This window comes from Chlorocebus sabaeus, chromosome 20, assembly GCF_047675955.1.
Source record: "Chlorocebus sabaeus isolate Y175 chromosome 20, mChlSab1.0.hap1, whole genome shotgun sequence".
NCBI lineage: Eukaryota > Metazoa > Chordata > Mammalia > Primates > Cercopithecidae > Chlorocebus > Chlorocebus sabaeus.
The window spans coordinates 24,311,325-24,333,057 of NC_132923.1; positions in this window are offsets into that span (position 1 = coordinate 24,311,325).

Sequence of the window (21,733 nt, forward strand, 5' to 3'; positions counted from 1 at the left end):
TACCTGCCAAAAACGTGGTACTGAGTTGGCAGGCCAAAGTTCTGTTGTGGAAATCTGTGTTGAGGAGGGCTCTAATTAAGATTGCCATGTTCTCTTGTAAAGTGCCTTGAGTACACCTTGTGCTAGCAGGTAGGGCCTGGGGTGTGAGCAAATCACAGGGTCGAAAAAGGAAGTAGGTGGGAAGACAGCCAAAGTACAGTTAAGAAGCAGCTGCTCGAAGTAGCTGCCCCGCACAAGTGCACACCTGTGTGTGCCCACACACATTCACAGATTCCTTCCATGCATTTGTGAACTGGCTGAGGAGCTTCGGCTAGAACATATGGGGACAGCAGATCAGGGGCAACTTCTGAATCAACTCCGTCTGACAAAGTCAGCCACACAAAGAGGCCCCAGCACACTCCTTCTCTGGAAACCTTCCAGAAAGCCTCAGTCTTGGCCCACCCTTTCACTCACTGTACATCCCCTCATCTCAGCCCTTACTATATTGGAAGAAAATTGCGTGTTGACACTTTGTCCCTCTAGATAGACTGAGAGACCCTTGAGGGACTGTGTCTTCCTGGTCCTGCACTTCTGTGCCTGGCCAATAACAGGGGGACAATACACATTGGTTAGTCCATCAATAATCAACAATAGTAGGCACAACATAAATGCCTAACTTCCCTCCCTTCTGTGTATTGTCACATTAACTTTTGCCTTTGAGAATGAAGATTGCTTACTTTGCAGAAGTGAAACTTTCTGGCCCCTGTTGGCTTTCTAGCTGTCCATCTTTCTTTCCTCCCACTTCCCTCAGTCACATGGCCTAGCCTCTGGGAATAGAGGCTTTTATGTTAGGCCACGTATTAAGGTTAGGCTTAACTGAGCTCAGCATACCTATGCTCCACGTAATAAATCCCAGAGAGAGGGAGAGAGGCGATTTGGGGATCATCCACTTTGGACGCTGACCCCACAGCTGTTCCCTCATTAGTATGCACTGCTGAGAGCTGGCTGTGGAGTCCCACTCCTGGGCCCTGCTTCCCCTCCCCTTATGAACCCCAGCTCAGATGGAGCAAGGCAGAACCACTCAGCTAGGAAATTATCTCTGCTTCCTGCCAAGGAAGGAAAGCAGGAACAGGAGCCTCTTCCTTGGGGGCGAATTATTTAATCACTTGTCTTTCCCCTTGAATCAATGCAACTAATGAACAACTTTTGCCTCTTCCTCCTTTCCCCTCTGCCCTCCCCCTCTGCCATCAGCCTCTTATTATTCAAATTTCCTCTTCCTGCTTGTGCTGTGTGTCATCAAGGGCTTTACCTAGGGAAGGCTCTTCTTTGCAACCCAGCTCTTCTCTTCCTATTCTCTTCATCTGTCTCCCATCCCAGCCTCTCTTCCCCTCTGGGTCACAATCAGTCTGTTCTGGAATGAGACCATCTCTGGGGGGTTGTAAATGGCAGAACCTGCCAGTGCCACATAAAGGAAAGTCCCTTGAGCTACCTCTGAGAGGGAGACTTCAGAACAAGGTGGTGTGGGTGAGAGGAGGGAGACAGGAGCAGCAGTCATTTGTCATGGCTAAATGGAAATTTATTGCTAGAATCCTAGGGCTATAGAAAGGCTTCAGCTAGGCTAGCAAAGGGAACAGAAACTCCAGCAATTGCTAGAAAAAACAAGTTACGTCCCTAAATCAATCTGGTGGCTGGTGGTTCTTATCTCAATCTGATGGCTGGTGGTTCTTATCTCCAAGGTGTGGTGGCATCAGGGCTCCTGGCAACTCTGGGTCATGGGTAGCCTGAGGTCAGATGGCATGAAGAACTGGAATGCTCTTTTCTTTACAGCCTGGAAGATGTTAGCTCTGGACAGTTGCTGACTAAGTTGAAGTGTGAGTTCATCTGTCTGCCCTTTCCCTTTCCATGTTATATTGGGACAGATACTCTCTAGACAGCCTGCTTACACTTCAGGAGAACTCAATTAACAAACCCAGATAATACTTACTAAGTGCCTATCATTCCCCTAGGCACCATGGAGGATGTAAAAGAGTATGGTGTTTCTCTGTCCCTTAAACTCTTTGTAATCTAGTTGAGGAGGGAAAACCAACACTCTGATTCAAGTGGAGAAAACATAAGTGCTTGATGTTGAGTTTGCATGCACAGGAGTGTGGAGAAGAGAGAGCTCCAGTGAGCCAGGTGTGAATTAATCTCTCATTCCTTAAATTTGTGCCACAGTTGACAAAGTGCTTTCATACAGAAGTGTGTCTTATTTTGGAGTTTTGAGTCTTATGCCAATATTTCTATTGTGGGCAGTTATTATTTCACCATTTTAAAGATGGAAAAATTGAGGTTGAGAAAATTTAAGCTATACATGGACTTGAACACAAGTGTTCTGACTTTGGGTTCTTTGTTTCATTACAAAATGTCAAGGATTTAAAGAAGAGGAGATAAGACTCATGGTAAGCAGGATTTCCATTAGTGAAAAGTAAAGAGAATGTAATTTCGGGTAGAAGAAATAGCATGAACAGGATGCCTGCCTGGCACACGGTAGAGGTTAAGAGTGTTGGTTGAATGAATACATATACAAATGGAATCAAGAATGTCCCATGTCCAGGGACAGTGGGAGATGGATCAACTTGTATGCAGGCCCCGTACTGCAGAATGGTGGAGAAGAAGGGTGAATGAGCGAGGTGTGGCTAAATTATGGGGGCCTGGGGATCCAGCAGAGGAGTTTGGGTTGATGTGATAGGCATGGAGAGAGCCACTGAAGTTCTGGAACAGGGGATTCTCTCCTGTATATGTCAAGATGGCCTACCCCAAGGGCACAGATACAAGGAGGGCAGAGCACTGTACTAACAGTCAGAAGAGGACAGTCCTGAGCCCAGATCTGAAGCTTCTAGACCCTGGATAAGTCTTCTCCATTGCTTCAGAGCTCAGCTGAAACTTTATTGCCCTGTTATTCTGATTAAATCAGGTTTTTCTGTCATACTTCTTTAAGGCACCCACTACTTTCTTGTGGTACTTGTCACAGTTGTAATTAGTTGTATAGTATCTATCTTTGCTGTGGGTCTGTAAGTTCCACAAAAGAAAGTTCTATATCCATCATGTTCAGTGTCCAATTCCTGGCACAGAGCATGGGACTGGGAAGTGTTCTCAAGACGTATTTTTTTTTTTTTTTAAATGAATGAATGGATTTTCAAATGGGTATAATGTTAGCTCACAGAGCAGTTTATAGGATCAGGGTCACTTTGTAAGTTCTTTGTAAAACAGTAGGTAAGTGGGAGAGAGTATTGTTATTGGTAATGGGATAAAGAGCATTTAGAGAGTACAGAGGCAGGGCCAAGCTCAGCATCCATCATCCAGAGTGATGTGAGGGTGGAGAATGTCAGAGATGTTTGGAAGAATGACAAAGCACAGTGCCTAGCTGTCCATATATAGAATGGAGGAGAGAAAAAAAACTCTTAAAGATTTCCAGCCAGAAAGATGAAGAGAATGGAAATGTCTCCAAGGGCGATGATAAGTTCTGCCAGGAGAGCACCCCGTTTCTCAAAGGTTCTGCTGGTCTCCCATTCTGCCTCTCCAAAACTTAGACTAATGTTCCTCTGTCTTTTCCTTCTGTGCACTCTCTGTCCCATGTACCTCTCAGCCCTGCTTTCTTTGCTTCTATCTCTGACCCTCTATAATTCAGTTTTTGTTTTTCTTTGTCCCTCTTTACATTTTTTAGTCCGTGGCCTTCCCTGCCTCTGATCCCACCCTGCACCCTCTGTTCTTGTCTCATTTTTCTTCTTCAGCCTCTTTCCTTTATCTTTAGGTCACTTTTCTTTTCCAGTCTCTACTTTTCTCCTTTGCGTGTTTATCTATTCCAGCCTTTCTTTCCTACCAGCTGTCTGCTGACTCCATTGCTTGCATCTCAGATGCTTATTGAGATCTGCCAGGGGGATCAATACCAACACTGAAGGTTTCTTTTGGTCCTTCTTCTCTCAGGCTTTCCAGCCCTGCGCCTGCTTCTGTCTCCCCTCAATTCTTCCTGGATTCAGAGACCAAATAGGTGCTCCTGATGGGTAAAGATGACCCCTGTAACTAACTCAGTCCTGCAGCCTCTTTTATGTTCCTTTCTATATATTTCCTTGTCCAAATTGAGCAAGCCTGAAGCTTTCTCTTACCTGGGATTCAGCCCCTCACCCTCAACTTAGAATACCCCCAGCTGTTTCCTTATCAGCTGTTTCCTTGTCCTTACCTAGCTCTTGATAACGGGGCGAATGTCTCACTGTCTCTTTGTGTCTTAATTTAATGCCCTGTACATTTGTCTTGACATCAACGCACCCATCTAGAAAGTGGTCAGGGGACGTGGACCTCACTGGTGTCACTGTTTCTGTGTCTAGCTGAGTGTTACACAAAAGCAGGCTCTTCGTAAACACTTTTGGATGCTAATGTTTATGATGTTGCTGATGAAGATGATAAGTGAGATAAATCACTGGCAATGTTTCTGGAACTGTACCTGGCACAAAATAGGCATTCAGTAACCATTAGTAGACTTCTAATCAGAATGATAATGTTAATTGCTTTTCAAGACTCCTTTTTTGATTGCAAATAATAGAAACAGACTCAGAGGAACTTAAAGGAAGAAGGAAACTCTATGGGGTGGAGATGAGCCTAGACCTAAGGGCAGGACATAGGCTCAACTTCATTAGGGTCAAGAGCCAGGAGTTCGAAAGTTATCAGCAACTGGGACAGCTACTGTCCAAGCTACATGGTCTCATCTCTTTTCCCCTGTGCACCTGCTTCATTTTCCTCTTTTTTGGCAGACAAGTTTTGTCTGCTCTTTTGTATATATGGCAGAATAGGTCAGCCTTTCCCTGGCATTAATCCTCTCTCTAAGCTCCAGTGGCACCAACCCATATTCCAGTTCTTCATGTCCACATCTATAGAAGACAAGCATAATTGGCACAGCTGAGGTTAAGTGTTCACTCTGGTCCATCAGCTGCTGACAGGGGACAGGGTCACACTCCATAAACACAGGCACATGAGTGCTCCTCTTTGAGTGAGAGGGCTGATCCTTAAATGGGTGGCCTGTGGTGGTGGAGGAGTGGTGGGGGCAAGGCAAGTTCAACAGGAAGTGCTTCCTACACTAAATACAGAATGAAGAAGGAAGTCTGGCATATTTGATATCCCCATGTCATTTCACCTGAGCTCTTCATCTCATTACTTTGGACTTGTACATCCCAGTTGGGGATCACAGTGTCATGGGATTCATGAAGTCTGGCCCTCAAATTGGAGCTGAACTTAGCTTGTCCAGTGTGAGGAAGGCAACACCAGAACACCCCTCGATTCTCCACCTTGACAGGATCCTGTGGGCCCCAGCCCTTGCTGGGCCCCCCTAGCCAAGCCTGAGTGTCAGCTCCTTCACAGAAGCTGATTACAAAGGCAAAAGCTCTTCAGCTCTGGCGAAGATAAAGAAAAGCATCTTCCCACACTGGCTGCAGCGATGGATGGGTTTGCCCTTCTGCAAGTGATTACTTTGGCTCAGATAAGGCGTCCAAGTGGCTGGTGAACCAGCAGATTTTCTATAATCTCCTAAGATTTGAGCTCAAGCAACCTCAGTCACCCTCCCCATCAGCCCCAACCCCTTGTAGTATCTACTTTGTTAACTCTTCTGAGAAAAATCAAATGTATGGGCCTCTTGTAAGGGCTTGGAGGCTCTGGATGCTGGGGAAAAGCAAAGTTCCCTTACTAATGAAAGATAGGGGTTAAGAACTCAGGCCTGGAATAGACAGAACTGAATTTGTATCCTGGTACATGACTCGACAGTTAATGAAGTATTTAAAAACATTTTATTTAAAACAATCATGGGGAAAACAAGAACTTTGCGGATTTCTTTACATTCACTTTATGATCTAGTTTGGTTTGTCTTTTGCATTATATTTGGGGGAAATTGCAGTACCTTGGAGTTTCCCAATTCTAGACCCTTCATTTATTAATCATGTGATCTAGGTCAAATTCTTAACCTCTTTGAATTTTAGGGTTTTTCTAAGTAAAATGGGGCTAGTTACATACCAAATCTCATTGGCTTATTCTGAGGATAAAATGGGATAATTGTGTGAGCGCTCGGCCTGGCTTCTGGCGTTTAGTGAGCACCCTCTGAATTGTAGCTATTTTCGCTGCTTTCTAAAGTGGCCGTCAGCTCTAAGAAGAGAAGCACTTTTACAAATATGGGCCCAGAGCTGGAGAACAGACACATCCTGATGAGAATGGTCCCACAGGTATAACCAGTGTGGACTTTGCTTCAGGGTAGGTCCTGTAGAATTGTCACTTGATGAGAAACTACTGACATTTGGGATGGGGTTGGGGTGGGGGAGCAGGAGAATGATGGGGGTGGGCCACCCTGATTTTTCTAATACTTCAGCATCTGGTTAAGTAGGTTAGAAAATCAAGTGCTAACATCTTATATTCCACTTAGATCGACACTTTGCTGTTAAATTTCTCTCATTGTTTTAGGATTCAGATGGCAGATGCCATTCTATTCATCTCCCTCCCTCTAGGAAAGGTGATCCTCTGGGCCTGGCCTGACATTTAGGAGCCACTTTCTTAGAGCTGGCATATGCTCCCTCGTTCTTCATTCAGCTATTTCTTATTTTACACAGTCAAGAAGTTCTTTTTTCAAGTCTCTCCTAAGGACTGGGGTTCTCTCAGAATCTCCTAAGATATGGGATATTGGGAAACATTCCAGATTCTTTGTTACCTTTTGGCAAGGTAATTATTTTGTTGATTTATTCATTATACCAGCTATCCTTCTTGAACATTGACAAAGGGCAGGGCTCTATGTTGGGCAATGGGGATACAGACCTTTATGAGACACTTCGTCTGCCATGACCCATGAGTTGCTCTGGAAGGAGGTCTCACACTAAAGTCTTTCCTCTCCAGATTGCAAAGGGGGACTCTACACCTCACATTCATTCCTACTACTCATCCCACTGGCTGATTCTATAATTGAATAGTTTGCACACAGAGTAAGTTTTCTCCATATCCTCATTGCCTGCCTGGCTTTTTGGGCAGGGGATAATATCTCTTCGTATGCTAATCGACTTTCCAGGATCATCCACATTCTCCAGCTTCTCAAATGTAACTCAACCTGGAACCTCTTCAACAAATAGAGTCCTGGCATTTGCATAAGTGAATATATCTGGCTTTTTCAGTTTGGCCAGGGTGCTTCTCAGCTTGCTCAGTCCCTCCATCCTCAGGGAAGTGTCATTGCAGGCATGATGAAGAGCAAGGGCCTTTGCTCCCAAGTCCGTAGGGAGAAATAGGCACAGGGTTAGTTAGAGGTTAGTTAGGTTAAGAGCGCTGGCTTTAAAGCTCAGTCCCAGCTCTGTCATTATTATCTGTAAAGCCTTGGGTAAGTTCCTAAATTCTTTGTGCTTCAGTTATTTCATCAGCAAAATATGGCTAATAGTTCTTCGGTATTGTAAGAATTAAGTAAGCCAATACAGGTAAAGCACTAAACATGGTGTCTGAGCCAGAGTAAGCACTCGATAAATAATAATAACTGCAGCCGCCCAGTGTGGTGGCTCATGCCTGTAATCCCAGCACTTTGAGAGGCCAAGGTGGGTGGATCACTTCAGTTTGGGAGTTCGAGACCAGCCTGGCCAACATGGTGAAACCTTATCTCCACTAAAAATGCAAAAAATTAGCTGGGCATGGGGTGCGTGCCTGTAATCTCAGCTACTCTGGAGACTGAGGTGGGAGAATCGCTGGAACCTGGGAGGCAGAGGTTGCAGTGAGCGGAGATTGTGCCACTGCACACCAGTCTGGGAGACAGAGCGAGACTCCGTCTCAAAAAAACAAAATGAAACAAAACACTGCAGCAATAGTTATTATTATTAATTCCAGGTTGTGGGGGCATGGCACAACAAGAGCCTGGAAACTGTCTAGCTTTCTGGGATTTGTCAGCAGGCTCCAGAAAGGTGACTTTCTCAGTGCTATAGTGGTAAGAAGGAAAAAGGGGGAAAATTGCATTTATTAAGACAGACATGTTGCTAGTGCAGAATATAAATATCTTCCTGGGGTGGGCATTATGGTCCTCCTTTACCAGAGAAGTAAACTGTCAAAGACTGTAGTAAGTTGCCCCAGGATCACACAACCAGAAGTGGCAAGGAGTATTTGAAACCATGTCTGTTTGACCCCCAGATGCATACTCCTATCTAGAGTCATAATGACCTCATTCCCTATTTACCCCATTGAAGGAAGATTCTTAAATGCTAGCAGAGGAAAAGAGAAGAGTAGACATGCTGACTGGCTACTTGGGTCGGGCCCTGTACACACATCATCTGCCTTAATTGCCCAAGTTGTTACTATTATCCAGTTTTGCAGATCCAAACAGTAACGCTTAGAGCTTTACTGCTCAGAGAAGCAAATGGCCTCGGGGCAGAGCAGGGATGGGTCCTGGGTCCGTCTGCCTGCTAGTCTGGCATTACCTCCCAGGTGGCTGGAATCATCCTGCTCTGTCATGAGCTGTCATTGTGACCTTGGGCAGGTGACTTAACTCATCTACCCTCCTGCTTCCTTACCTATAAAACAGAAGAAAAGAACATTCGCTCTGCCTGCCTCTTAGAGCTTCACAGAGGCTCAAATGAGGTAATGGATATGAGAGGACTTTATAAACTGGAAAGCTCTGTATAAATGGAGGGGTTATTACCATCACTCCATAAAATCTCCTACACGCACCACATCTTCCATTTTCCCCCGACACTGTCGCCTGGCTTTAATGCTTTTAGAGTCTGCCAGATCATCCTTCTGTCTGCTGGCACTAGAGAGAAAGGTCCTCAGACCTTCGCAGCCCTCATGCCTCACTGCACCTCTGAGTGGAATGAGTTGTGGTGCTTTGACCTGGACCCTGGGCTCTTCATGGCTGACCATGGGGGTCAGCAAACACTGTCCCAGGGCAGGGCTCTGCTGGGACCTCATAAAGTGCCACATGAACTCCAAGAAGACCCTGGCTTTTCCCACCCAAGGCACTCAGACTTTCTGTTTCAAGTTGCTTTCAGTGGAGGGCTCAGAAGAAATAACCTCATACACTCTAAAGACTTTTAAGATAGTTTCCTTCAACCCTCTCTTTCTCCTCTTCTTCCATGCCCTCCTTAACCTGCAGCCACAGCTGAGGCTTATCCAACAGCTTGGGAGCTGATCTATGCCTTCTCCTTGGGCTGCTTCCCTTTGAGAGTTCATCTGAAGTCAGCGCCATAGAGATCTTAAATATCGTCTGGTCTGACTTTGTCATTTTATGAGTAAGGAAACTGAGACCAGAGAAAGGAATCTTTATTCAAGTACACTCAGCCTGTTAGCTTCCTTTATCCTTACAGGAGGATTTTGGTGGGGTGTGTTGGAAAAGGGCACAGGAATGGTGGGGCAGAAGGGTTTTTAGAGTCTTCTCATTTGAGAGGGTCAGATTCAATTGTCCTAGCTGCCTAGCACCACTCCCTACTCACTTCAAATATCAAGAAGAAATGGGCTGAAAGCCAACAGTAGTTCGGGTGGAGTGGGGACTGATGCTAAAGAGAGAATTCACTGAGTGCAAGCTGTGTTCCAAAATGACCAGCAGGAGAAATGTAAGACTTGGCCACACCCCTTCTTTTCCGGAATATTTATGCATACTCTTATCTAAAGGCATAAGTCCTGAGTAAAATGAACTTGATAAGTTTGCCTTTCACTGAAACAGTTTCACGCCTGTCTGCTGAATTCAGTTTCTAAGCTAGGGAGAGGTTCGTCAATGCCTAGCAGCTTTTTGGCACTCAGGAAAAGTTAAATAACCATTACCATCAGTTGCAGCAGAAAGGGATAACCTGCATGAAATTCCATTTTCCTACCTGCTCCCATGATCAAAGAGACAGAGCAAATGAGATTATCTTCTCCCTGCCCAGAGATAATCTCATTGCCTCCGCTCCATCAGCCACATAACCATGAGCAGCGGTTATTGCCATCACTTATAACAGATGTGAAACAAACCTTAGGAGATGAGTGCACAGTTGCTGTTCAAACTCAGTTGCAAACTCTGAGGTGAAATGAATCACAGAATCAAAGCCTTCTTTCTCTCTGCCTCCAGGCTGAAAGCTCTTTCTCCAACCCAGTGTGGGGAAGACAAAGGAAAAGTTTCCCTCAGCTTTTCAAAAAGACGCTCAGATCTCTACTATTCCAGGCCCTAAAGTAGGTAAATGGGACAAAAAACAGAAGGAGGGCCCCACCTGCACTAGGACTCTATGGACACAGCCTGCTATAAGCAGGGTCAGATTTAGATAGGGGACCCATGCAGAATCATGATTTGGTTCCCTTCCAGTTGGCTTAATTATTTATAGGCAAGACTGAGCGCTTTGAGGGGAAGGGTGGAGCAGGAACTTCTGGTGGCTAGTCCTGCCTCTCTTCTCTTATCCCCAGCAATTCAGTGCTGGCCCCAAACTTGCATATGTTATCTAGTGAAATAAAAGCCCCACAGGAAAGGGGGGATGGTCTAGTAAGCATCTACATCAGGGCATTCTCTGCTTTTGCCTCTTTGGAGTTCTCTTCTTATTCTCCAACAACCCCCAGCCCTCCCCCCGGTCTCAGTGAGGCATAGCAAAGTACCCCACCAACTCCTACAGTCCTCTTCTTGAGAGGAATCCTGGCAAGCACTTTCCAGCTTCCTGCATCTCCAGGGATATTTTGATTCTCTTTATAGATGACATTTGAGGTGGTGGCCTGGCTGCTCCATCCTTGGTTCTGTTCAGACTACAGGTCTTGCACCTTGCTGGGTTTGCTCAAGAATTCTAACTCCCATTTTGTCTCCTGAGACTGATGACAACCTGCTTTTAGCCCTTATCTGCCCAATTCCTTCTTTTCCTCTCTCTGTTTGGCTCTTCTGCCCACCCTCTTGACACTGGCCTCCCAAGGGCCCAGGGTGGTTCAAATATTTGTGCTCCTGTTCAGATTGCTCTTCCTCCTGCCACTAAATACCCCTTTTAACCACAGCTCATCTCTGGCCAAATGGAGTAACTAGGCTGCTGGCTTCTCAAGGGTTGGTGCTCTGCTGCCCCCTGGGGGTGCACATTCTATAGGCTAATTTGGGAGATTCCATACCTAGTGTAAACCAAAGGAAAGCTTTGAATTTAACATTCTTCCATTACACACTTTCCCTTCTTTCCTCCACACCCCCTTTCTCCTCTCACAGCTGCTCCTGAGCCCACAGATGTTTTTCACATCTGCAAAGCCTCTTGTGATGGCCAGGTGAGAATGCCATGGTTTTCCTTCCAGGATGGGGGAATCTCTATCCCCCTTTTCCCTGGGGGTGGGAGTCGGTGGAGAGAAGGCTGTTTCCTAACTGACTGTCATTCTTTTTCTTTTTTTTTTTCTAGGGAGAAAGGAATCATTGTAGATTTGCTCCAGCGCGGGCTCTGCTAGAACAAACACACATGTGCACATAACACCCACATGCCAAAAATTCCATTTCAGCAAATAACCAGACCCTTCTAATTAAAGTGTCTAATCCATTTAGATGAATGCAACAATTAATTTAGCCAGACAATAATTGTGCAATTTGAATACTTTTCCTTTTCATTCTCATCTAGTTGGATGGAAGACTCATTTCCTGGGTGGGGGCCACACCTTGTGGTCTTTGAAATGGATTTCATTGCTCAGCTTCCCTCCAATGGAAGACCTCCAACCTCACTTGTCACCGACAAGACTGGCCCCTGCTTTCAGGAAACCTTGGTGCATTGGATTGTTTCTCATTCAAGCCATGCTGATGGAGAAACACATGGCATCAGTCAGAATTATCCCCTCCCTGAAATGCTGCCCAACTTCAGGTTCCTTCCCTGAATTCTCTGCCTGGGATGGGAAGATTTGGGGCTATGATTGTCTCCTGTGTTCTGGTCCTGCTCCTTTCAAAGATTGCCGTATTAGCCCTATTAGCATCAGGGACAGAAAGAGGAGAGAAAGATAGTGTTACAATTTAAGTTTGTTCCCACCTAAACTCATGTTGAAATTTGATCCAATGTTTTGGGAGGTGGGGCTTAGTGGGAAGTGTTTGGGTCACAGACAGGAATTCCTTATGAACGGCCTGGTATTCTCTAGATAGTGAATGAATTCTTGCTCTCACTAGACTGGGTTAGTTCTCACAGCAATATTCCCTTGAGAGTGAGTTGTTATAAAAGCAGGATACCCCTAGGGCTTGCTGTTCTTCTTCACACATATCCACTTCTTTGACTTCCTTCACTTTGTTATAATGCAGAATGAAAATCTTCATCAGAAGCCAAGGCCATGTCCTTGAACTTCCCAGCCTGCAGAACCAGAAGATAAAATAAAACTCTTTTCTTTAAATTACCCAGCCTCAGGTATTCTGTTGTAGCAACATGAAACGGTCTAAAATGAATAGAAAGTAGAGAGACAAAAAGAGACTAAGGAATTGAGATAGAAGGAAAGAGAGAAGGAAAACTTTTACCCATGCAATTTGAGTATACAAAAGATAAACATCAGAGACATATTGTGCCATGACTAGGGTGCAGGCCCAGGAGTGAAGGGCTGCCTCATGCCCCTCCACTTGGTCTACTCTTTGTCTTCTAGCTCCACGAGGCCTTTCATTTATTATGTGCAACCCTGAGATGGTTGCTGGAAAGAAATAAAACAGGAATGTGAATAAGTATAATGTAAGTAGACAGTGATGAGTGCTGTGAGAGGGGTATGAGAAGCTGCAGCTGTGGCCTGGGACGCCCACACAAAACGACATTGGTGAGTCATAACTGGACAGAAAGAGGGGCAAGGACACTCAAAGTGGTGTTTGCATAGCAAGAGTACTGTTCTTACTGAAATTCAAAGCAGATCCAGTTTTCTTGGGGGTGACCTGATGCTTATTAATTGGAAGGGAGGTTACTTAAGAAAAAGAAAACAAAATTGTGAAGACAGGATTTGATGTAAAATTGAATATTTATTTTAAATAATAAAATATATCATTGTAAATTATGCATTCTAAAAGCTGACAATACCACAAACATCACAAAATCCAGAATAATAATGGCATTTAAATGCTAACTAGCTGACTGACATACTTCTATAACACTTTCTTCCTACATTTTTTAGTTGCATACTCTTTAATGCTTCTTCATATGACAATAATTTTGGCATATTATTTTCTAAAGAGAGACTAGGAAGAGAGTTCTGTCTTCTTTCTAGCACAGTTGATCAAAATTTGTTTTTGTATTATTGATAGGATTCATAAATCATGAGACCCCACATACAGATGTACATGCTTTTGTGATTATGCCACGGGCTTGTGCCCAGCCACTTAGGAATTCTGATAAACTCCAGCATGAGGAATTTATCAGAACATGGAATGTTTCCATAGGCATGGAGCATGCCCATATAGCGTGGGCGTGTTCACAGTGCAATACAACCTCTGGCCCTGGACCTTTTTGTCATGATGCCAAGTAAGTTGGTACAGTTGGTGTTAAGTGTACTCCCAGAGTCATTTATACATTGAGACAGCTAGCAATAACTTAACTATACTCCAAACAAAATATAACAAGCCCAATTAACAGCTTTCCCAATTCAGCTTCCTATTAGCTAGATCCCTATTAGCTAAACATCCACGGACACTTGGGCACTGCTGACGTGAACGGAAGCATGATGAAGGGAGGCTGAGATGGAAACAGACTACCTGCTTTAACAAATGCTGGTTAAAGTGTATTACTTTAGAAAGTTTTACAAAAACGTCGTAAGAGCCTTTGCATACATTGCCAGGTGCCTCTCCTGGAACGTTAGAAGGGGTCTCTGAAATGAGGGTCCTTGACATTTAAAGCTTTATTGGCATCAAAATAAATTGATCACTGCTTAGATTATAAATTTATTTGGGATGGTGATGGAAATTACAGGTAATCCACCCTACTTACCCCTTAGAGCTTAAGAGCGAGTGCTGCATAGTAATTAAGGGCATAAATTGTGAAGCCAGTAGTTCTGGGTTCAAGTTCTGGCTATGCAATTTAGGAGTTCTGTGGTTTTGGGCAAACCATCTAAACCTCAGCCTTTTCATCTATAGAATGAAGATAATAATAGTGTTGACATGATGTGCATAGAATGTAAAGCACATAAAAGGCACTCAATATATGCTGGTTGTCTTTTATTCTTTGGAGGGGAGAAGAGTTAGCTTCCAGTTTCTGGAGTGGCAGAGTGAAGGTAAAAGGAAGAGTGTCATGAAGGAAAGGATATTTGGTCTGGATCTTAAAGTTCCGATACGATCTAAATATTTGAAATGGGGGTGCATGTTACAGCAGAGATGTGTCCAGTTTGGCAGGAGTACAGGATGCTAGAAAGTTTGACATGCATTTGACAAGATAATTTGGGGCCAAGGAAGGTGATGAATACTAGACTTTATTCCCCATGATTTAACATAATTAGATCTATGATTTTGAAACATAAATTTTTTTTATTATACTTTAAGTTCTAGGGTACATGTGCACAACATGCCAGTTTGCTACATATGTATACATGTGCCGTATTGGTTTGCTGCACCCATTACCTCGTCATTTACATTAGGTATTTCTCCTAATGCTATGCTTCCCCCAGGCCCCACTCCATGACAGGCCCCGGTGTATGATGTTCTCTGCCCTGTGTCCAAGTGTTCTCATTGTTCAATTCCCACCTATGAGTGAGAACATGCGGTGTTTGGTTTTCTGTCCTTGAGATAGTTTGCTCAGAATGATGGTGAAATATGACTTTTAAGACATGGGAGAGGACTGCTAAGGAGTGAGAACATGGAGTCAGGAATGGAGTCAGAAGACCCATTAGGAGGTTATCAAGACAGTCTAGGCAGGAGGTGATGAAGACTGGAACTAGACAGTGTAAGAGATTCACACACACACACACACCACTCCACATGCATGCAAACACACATCTAGAACAACAGACAGCACATGTATGGCATGGTTACCCTGTATCTCTCTGAATTGTTTGCCCTGATCTCTGCTGGGACTTGACAAACAGGAGATCAGCCTGGCAGAGTTGTCATCAGTGCCAGGCTGAAGCTGTGCCCTTTTAGACACGCTGGGTTCTTGCGTGACAGAATCATGCTCCCTGGGTTACTTTCAGTGCTGGCTGCAGCTGGCTGACTTGTCTTCACATCTGAGTAGACTCTTTCTGGGGGCCTGTGGGAGCTGCCAGCAAGTGCTGGCCTCCATCAGGCTGATGGGCAGTGCAATTTATTTTATGCTGAAATGACACCAGGGTGACAATGCCTCTTGCAGGAAACAATTTGGTTTCTGTAATTGCTAGCCTGGGGGCAGGGGAAGAGGTCCCTCTCTCAATTCAACATCTGCCAGATTAGCAGGGATGATAGGGACAGGCTCCTTTGAAAACAGAGGTTCAGAGACCCCTCCCCTGTCCACCTGTCCTGTAGTCTTTCAGCCCACAGTCTTGTACAGTGGCTCTTCTGAGCCTGGCAGGAGCCAGAAATGAAGTGATTTGGGGCCCAAAGCATTAACCAGTCTGGATGCAGAATTTTGCTCAAAGGTTTTTGCCTCATTTGAACCTAGCACTGTTCTGGAAATTTCTGTCCATTGATTCACGAGCCTGTTGCAAACCCAATAAATCATTAATGGTAATTCCTACACATCCAGTTTTAAGATACAGAACATGGAGGCATAGATTGCTTCAGAACAGGCAAAATGGAACTTAGAGTTCCTAGTTACAGATTATATTAGATTTTCATGAGACAAACTTCTCCTCCCCTATTTGTCTATATTTGCAACTTTATAGCAGTTGTATAGTGCCTAATACAGTTTTTGGCATATCAATTAGTACTAATTTGTTGACTGACTGATTGTATTCTGAGATGAATAATAATTTGAACCAGGTAATTAATTTCTATTATCTTACTGTGAGAAGGAGGGAGATTAGTATATGTCTTTAGTTATTCATTTATTCATTTCACAAATATTTACTGAGTGTTTACCAAGTCCTAGGCACTATACTTGTGCTGAAAATAGAACATCGGATAGGCTACAGCTCCTGACTCAAGTTACAGCCTTGTGGGAGATAGATAACTACATAACACATTACCACAGGGAAGTGCCTGGTGCAATGGAAACACATTCCAGGGGCACTTAACCCAGGCAAGAAATGCAGGAGGTGGTGGTCAAGGAAGGCTCCTGCTGTCTCACCAGGGAGCTGAGGGAAGAGTGAGAGTCAGCCACGTGAAGAGTGGGTGGGAGGTGAAGGCAAGACCAATCCATGGTCAGGACACCAAAGAGCTTCTGGTCTAGGGAAAGAGTTGGACAAAGAGAAAGTAATGACTTCAATAATGTGTACGTACTAAGTGAGAGAAGGAATAGGGGCTTAGAGTTTTTACCAATTAAGTTTCTTTAGAGGCAAACAATTGAACTGATTCCAGCTAGGTCAAGATGAAGGACATCATGTTTGTCCACAGTTTCAATGGGAAACCTGAATAACCAGGCAGCGCCAGGGTCACCACTATTGGTAAGTCCTCTTGGATTTTGTCTCTAAGACAATGAATGCTGTAAGCTCCGACTGCCTAGTCTCTGTGTGACTGCACTCGTGTCTTCTGCTTCCTAGGATGAAGAACCAGATTGGCCCAGATTGAGTCAGGTGTCTCTATCCCTTCACCAACCGGGCATGGGCAAGGAATAGGAGGGTGGTGGGTATGGCCAATGAGAAATCTCTGTGAATCCTATAATCAGCCTCCATTTCTCCCTTCCTTTTTCTTTCCTTTCCTTTTTTTCCAGAGTGCAACTAGGAAGGGAGGACACTTCATCAAGAGTAGGTGCAGCTGGCAGGTAGGAAGTCAGAGAAGGTTTCCTAATGTCTGCACTGAATCTTCCTAGGTGTAGAGCAGTCTGGCCTTTATTTGGAAGGCCCGTGGGTTTCTTTTTTTCCATGCCAACCATGCCTATGAATGAATCTCACACAACCAGCTCTAGCACTGCTGGACTTCAGTGGATCCTCCAATGTCTCTGACAAACTCTGGAGATGGCAGAGGTCTGAGAATTTTCTAGGCTTGTAACTTGAGGGGGTTGAAGGAAGAAGGAGGAAGGTATGTGTGGAAGGGTGATGCAGTGGAGAAACTCTCCAGACATCAGGAGGACAAAGAGAAATGTGCTATTACTTTCTGTAGTCTAATTTCGGTTTACCCAGATGAATAATTTCCTCAGGCAGCCAGGAGGAGCCTTACGCCCCCTGAGACCAAGACCACTCAGAATTTAGCCTGTTGTTCTGACAGCTTTAAATAGGAATCAAACTCAGCTTTGAGACCTGTGGGGTCCTTCACTGCTTCACTCTGCCTCCAGGCCCAGGGAAGAATCCCCAGGGTCTGAGGGCATGCTCTGCCATGTCTTTGCAGGTACATGAAAACGGCAGATGAGTCTGCAGCCACTTACCCCTCTTCACTTCCTCACTAGGCAAATGGCTTAATATTCCCTGGCCTGGAGAGTGAGAAATCTGACCTTGAATCAACATCTTCACCCACTCCACCTGGGCAGGGCATACTGCAGCCTTTTTTTTTTTTTTTTTTTGAGACAGAGTTTCGCTCTTTTTGCCCATGCTGGAGTGCAATGGTGTGATCTTGGCTCACTGCAACCTCTGCCTCCTGGGTTCAAGTGATTCTCCTGCCTCAGCCTCCCAAGTAGCTGGGATTACAGGTGTGTGCCACCACAACCAGATAATTTTGTATTTTTAGTAGAGATGGGGTTTCACCATGTTGGCCAGGCTGCTCCCAAACTCCTGACCTCAGGTGATCCACACGCCTTACCTCCCAGAGTGCTGGGATTACAGGTGTGAGCCACCATGCCCTACCCCTTCAGCCTCTTATTTATCCCCCTGGGTGCTCTTGGCCAGTTGGGTGGGCAATTGCTCTCATCCTCTTAGAATCCTGGACTAATAGCCAACCAAATCTAGAAGGCATCTCAGATACCTTTTAGACTATCCTTTAATTTTACAGAAAAGGAAGATGCCCCCAGAGAGAGGATGAGGCTTTCCCAAGGTTAATTCAGCTAATTGGTGACAGGACTGACACTAGAACCAAGAGCTCTTGAAGCCCAGTTGAGCCGTCAGTTACGTTGCCTCTCACACCTCTACTTTCTGTTGGGAGTACTGAGTATGCTGGGATCCAGAGACAGCTTTCTCTCTTGCTGTCATCCCCTCCAAAGTTCAGAGTTGGTTTCAAGACAACCCCAGGGAGAAGGAACAACCCTTGCACCTCCCTTCCTTCTAAGAAGCATTTTTCCTTGGATAAGGAGCTCTTGGTCTAGGAATCAGACCCAGTCTTTGCTGAGCAAAGGGAGCCACCTGATTCTAAGGAAGAGCTCCTTAGGCTTCTGTCACCAATTTAAGGATCTCCTGGCCCCAGGCCCTGACTGACCCTGAGGACAAGTTTGCTCTTAGCTGAAGGCCCTTCATCATGTCTGAATACAGAAGAGAAAAGAAGTGAACTAGTGGGGTTAGGCCAGGGGTCTCCAATCCCTGGGCCACGGACCAGTGCCAGTCCATGGCCTGTTAGGAGCTGGAACCAGCTAGAAGCCTGTTAGGAACCAGCAGGAAGTGAGCGGTGGGCAAGCGAGCATCACTCTCTGAGCTCCACCTCCTGTCAGATCAGCTGTGGCTTTAGATTCTCATAGGAGCAGGAACCCTACCGTGAACTGCACATGTGAGGGATCTAGGCTGTGCTCCTTGTGAGAATCGAATGCCTGATGATCTAAGGTGAAAGAGTTTTATCCTGAACCATCCCCCATCTGGCCCCCGCTGTTTGTGGAAACATTGCCTTCCACAAAACCAGTCCCTTGGTGCCAAAAAGGTTGGCGACTGCTGGGTTAGCCCATTTGTCAGCTTGGGGGCTTGTTCTCTGGTCAATTTTGTAGGAACAGGGTGGTAATAGTAGTGGTCCAAGATGACCTGGAGATCCTGGTCATGCAGGGATGATGTGACCTGTTCCAGGTCAGCTCCTTTGCTTGCCAACAGGCCTTCAGATGAGAGAGGAGCTGAACCTATCGAGCTCTTCTTTTCTTTTAAGGGAGGGTTTCTTCAGAACTTGAAATGCCAACCTCACAACTCCAAGGGCAATGGTTGTGTCTCCTTTTTAGAGAGTGTTCTTCAGAGAAAGATGATTTTTTTTTTTTTTTTTTTAAAGTAGTGGACAAGGTGGAGTGATCAAAGGAAATATTTACAGTCTCACATAGAAGTAATTTGGAAACCTTTAAAAACTACTAGAAATTCTTATTTAATACAAACTCTTGAGTATTGGGCTCCCCGGTATTTCTAATGTACAGCCAAGGTTGAAAAACCACTGGTCTTAACTAAGACCACAGTGGAATGTTATTTTTACAAGAGTAGGGACTTGGTCTCTTTTGTTCACTGCTATGTTCACAGCACTAATAAAGGTACCTGGCATATAGGAAGTCTTACTCAAAAAGCCTTTGTTGATGAGTGAATGAATGAATCCTTTGTATATCACTGGGTGTGTGCTCATCATTTCGTCAACTCTTCCTGAGAAAGTGACATTGGAAGGGCATAGAGAGACCATCTCTGCCTTGGACAGGGAAGGATGGAGTGAGTTGTGTCTGGGCTCTGACCAACATGCAGTTAAAATGATTTAAATAGGACAGAACAAAGCCTGTTGGCACATGGGAAGAACTCTTGGTCCACAGTGCCTGTGAAGGAGGCCGGGTTGAGAACGTGATGACAACTTTTGTGTTTAATTAATTAACATGGCTACAGAGGGATCAGGAACATAATTTAATGGAGGCTAAGATTACCCACTGGCTGGGGAAAGCTCAGCTCAAATGAAGCATCTGGAGGCACTATTTATGTAATACAACATGGAATAAAGCCTTGTTGAGAAGTAGGCAGAAGATCGCCTTTCACTGCCCAAAGTTTTTGTGAGGCATTTGAGACAGCTGAAGTCTGAGAGGCATGGAGATGGTCTATTGTGCAGGCTGCAGCTGGACCTAAGAGTCCGAGGGCTCTACCTGCATCCAGGGCACTGTCTCCATGGAGACCTGAGGAGCTCATCCTCTCCCTCCTCTTCTGTCTTCCATTCTGTGTTGTGTGGGGAACTATACAGCAGGTTCCAAGGAGGAAGAATTAACACAGAACCCATATAGAGGGAATGAAAGAAGGACACTGCATATGAGAGGACAGAGCATAAGCCGAGAGTGTGAAGGTGATGGGGATACAGGGCACACGTGTCATGGGGGCAGAATCTGTTCAGAGACAGCTTTCCAAGGGCAGGCAGGGTGGAAATGCTACAAAAAATGGAAGAGACATGAATGGATAGAAAGATTTGAATGTGTGTTTGAAGTAGACAGCATGGGAAGTTCAGAGGTTTTGCTCCAGTAACGGGGAGAGGGAACAAATAAATACCTGCTAGTGACCTGCTCTGTGATAGGCAATATGCATATGTTTTCTCAGTTCATCCTCACAATTCCCCTATGAGGTAAGGAGTGTCAACTCATCTTACAGATGAGTGTGCTGAGGCTCAAAGGGATGGAGTGGCTTGCTTAAGGTTATCAAGTCAAGTAAATGGAGAGTTGGATTACACCTAAATTTGCCTATCTCCAAAGCATGAGTTCAGAGAGGAGAAGCGTAGATGCTCAAACTTTGTCTCAGTGTTTCAAGAGGCTAACTCCAAGTTGATATAAGTAATGCAGGTAGGAGTGTCTTCCTTCCAATTGCCCAGTCTATAGACTTTCTGTATAGAGGAGAAAACAGACTACCTAGAGGATATGAATGACTTGCCGGGGGAAATACATCACCAGTCCAACTTGACTTTCCAAGGTTTTGCCTTCCAGGTTCTCTTATGATGGGACACTCCCCTAAATAGAGGAGGGCAAATCCTTTCAATGCCAAGCAGTTGGGGCAGAATTTCCAGGATATGAAGAAAACTAACTCCCCACATCCATTTTTTTTTTTCTTTTCATCTGGAAATGTGAAACAGTTGATGATAACCACTGGAGTGGAAAGAGACCAGGCCCAGGAGACATGACATCTGAATTCTAAGCTTGCCTCTGACACTGTCTCTCCAGCACCCCTTTCTCCTTCTTTGGGTAAACAGAATCCCTCTTTCCTGTGGGGAACTCCTTCCATGAGGTTTTGATGAAGCTAGTCCACCGTCATTGTCAGTAAGGGCCCTGTCATCCAGGTCAGAGCTGCTGGTCACTGTCTGGTCAAGTGTGGAGATAAATAGAGAGACAATTCTGACAATGTTGGAGCACTCGGATTCTGCTATTGTGGATTCTGTGTGTTTCAGTTATATGATTCCACAAGTAACAGATTGTTTGCAAAGATGACCCCAGTATTTTCTCCCATCTCTGTCTGCATGCTCTTTTGCAATGAGATTTTTGTCTCCTTCTACGGACAAATAGAGTCAATTTTCCCTCCTCTTGAATCTGGGATGGCTCTGTGACTTGATTTGACCAATAAAATGTGGTGGAACTCACACAGCTGGCTTCTAAGCTTTCATTTCAAAAGGCCCTGAAGCATCAGGTATCATCCACTGGGCACCCTGAGACCATAATGCTGTAAAGAAGCCTGATCTAGTCCCCTCGAGGATGGAAGAACACATGGAGAGAGGGACCCAGCCAACCCATCAGGTTAATGAAGCCACAGTGAACTCAGGCAAGACTGGAAGAACCCTCTGTCTAACCCACAGAATAATGAGGGACAATAATTGTTACTGTTTTTAAGTCACTAGTTTCGGGGTGGTTCATTATGCAGCAATAGATAATCGATTCATGAGAGCACAGTCACTAACTTA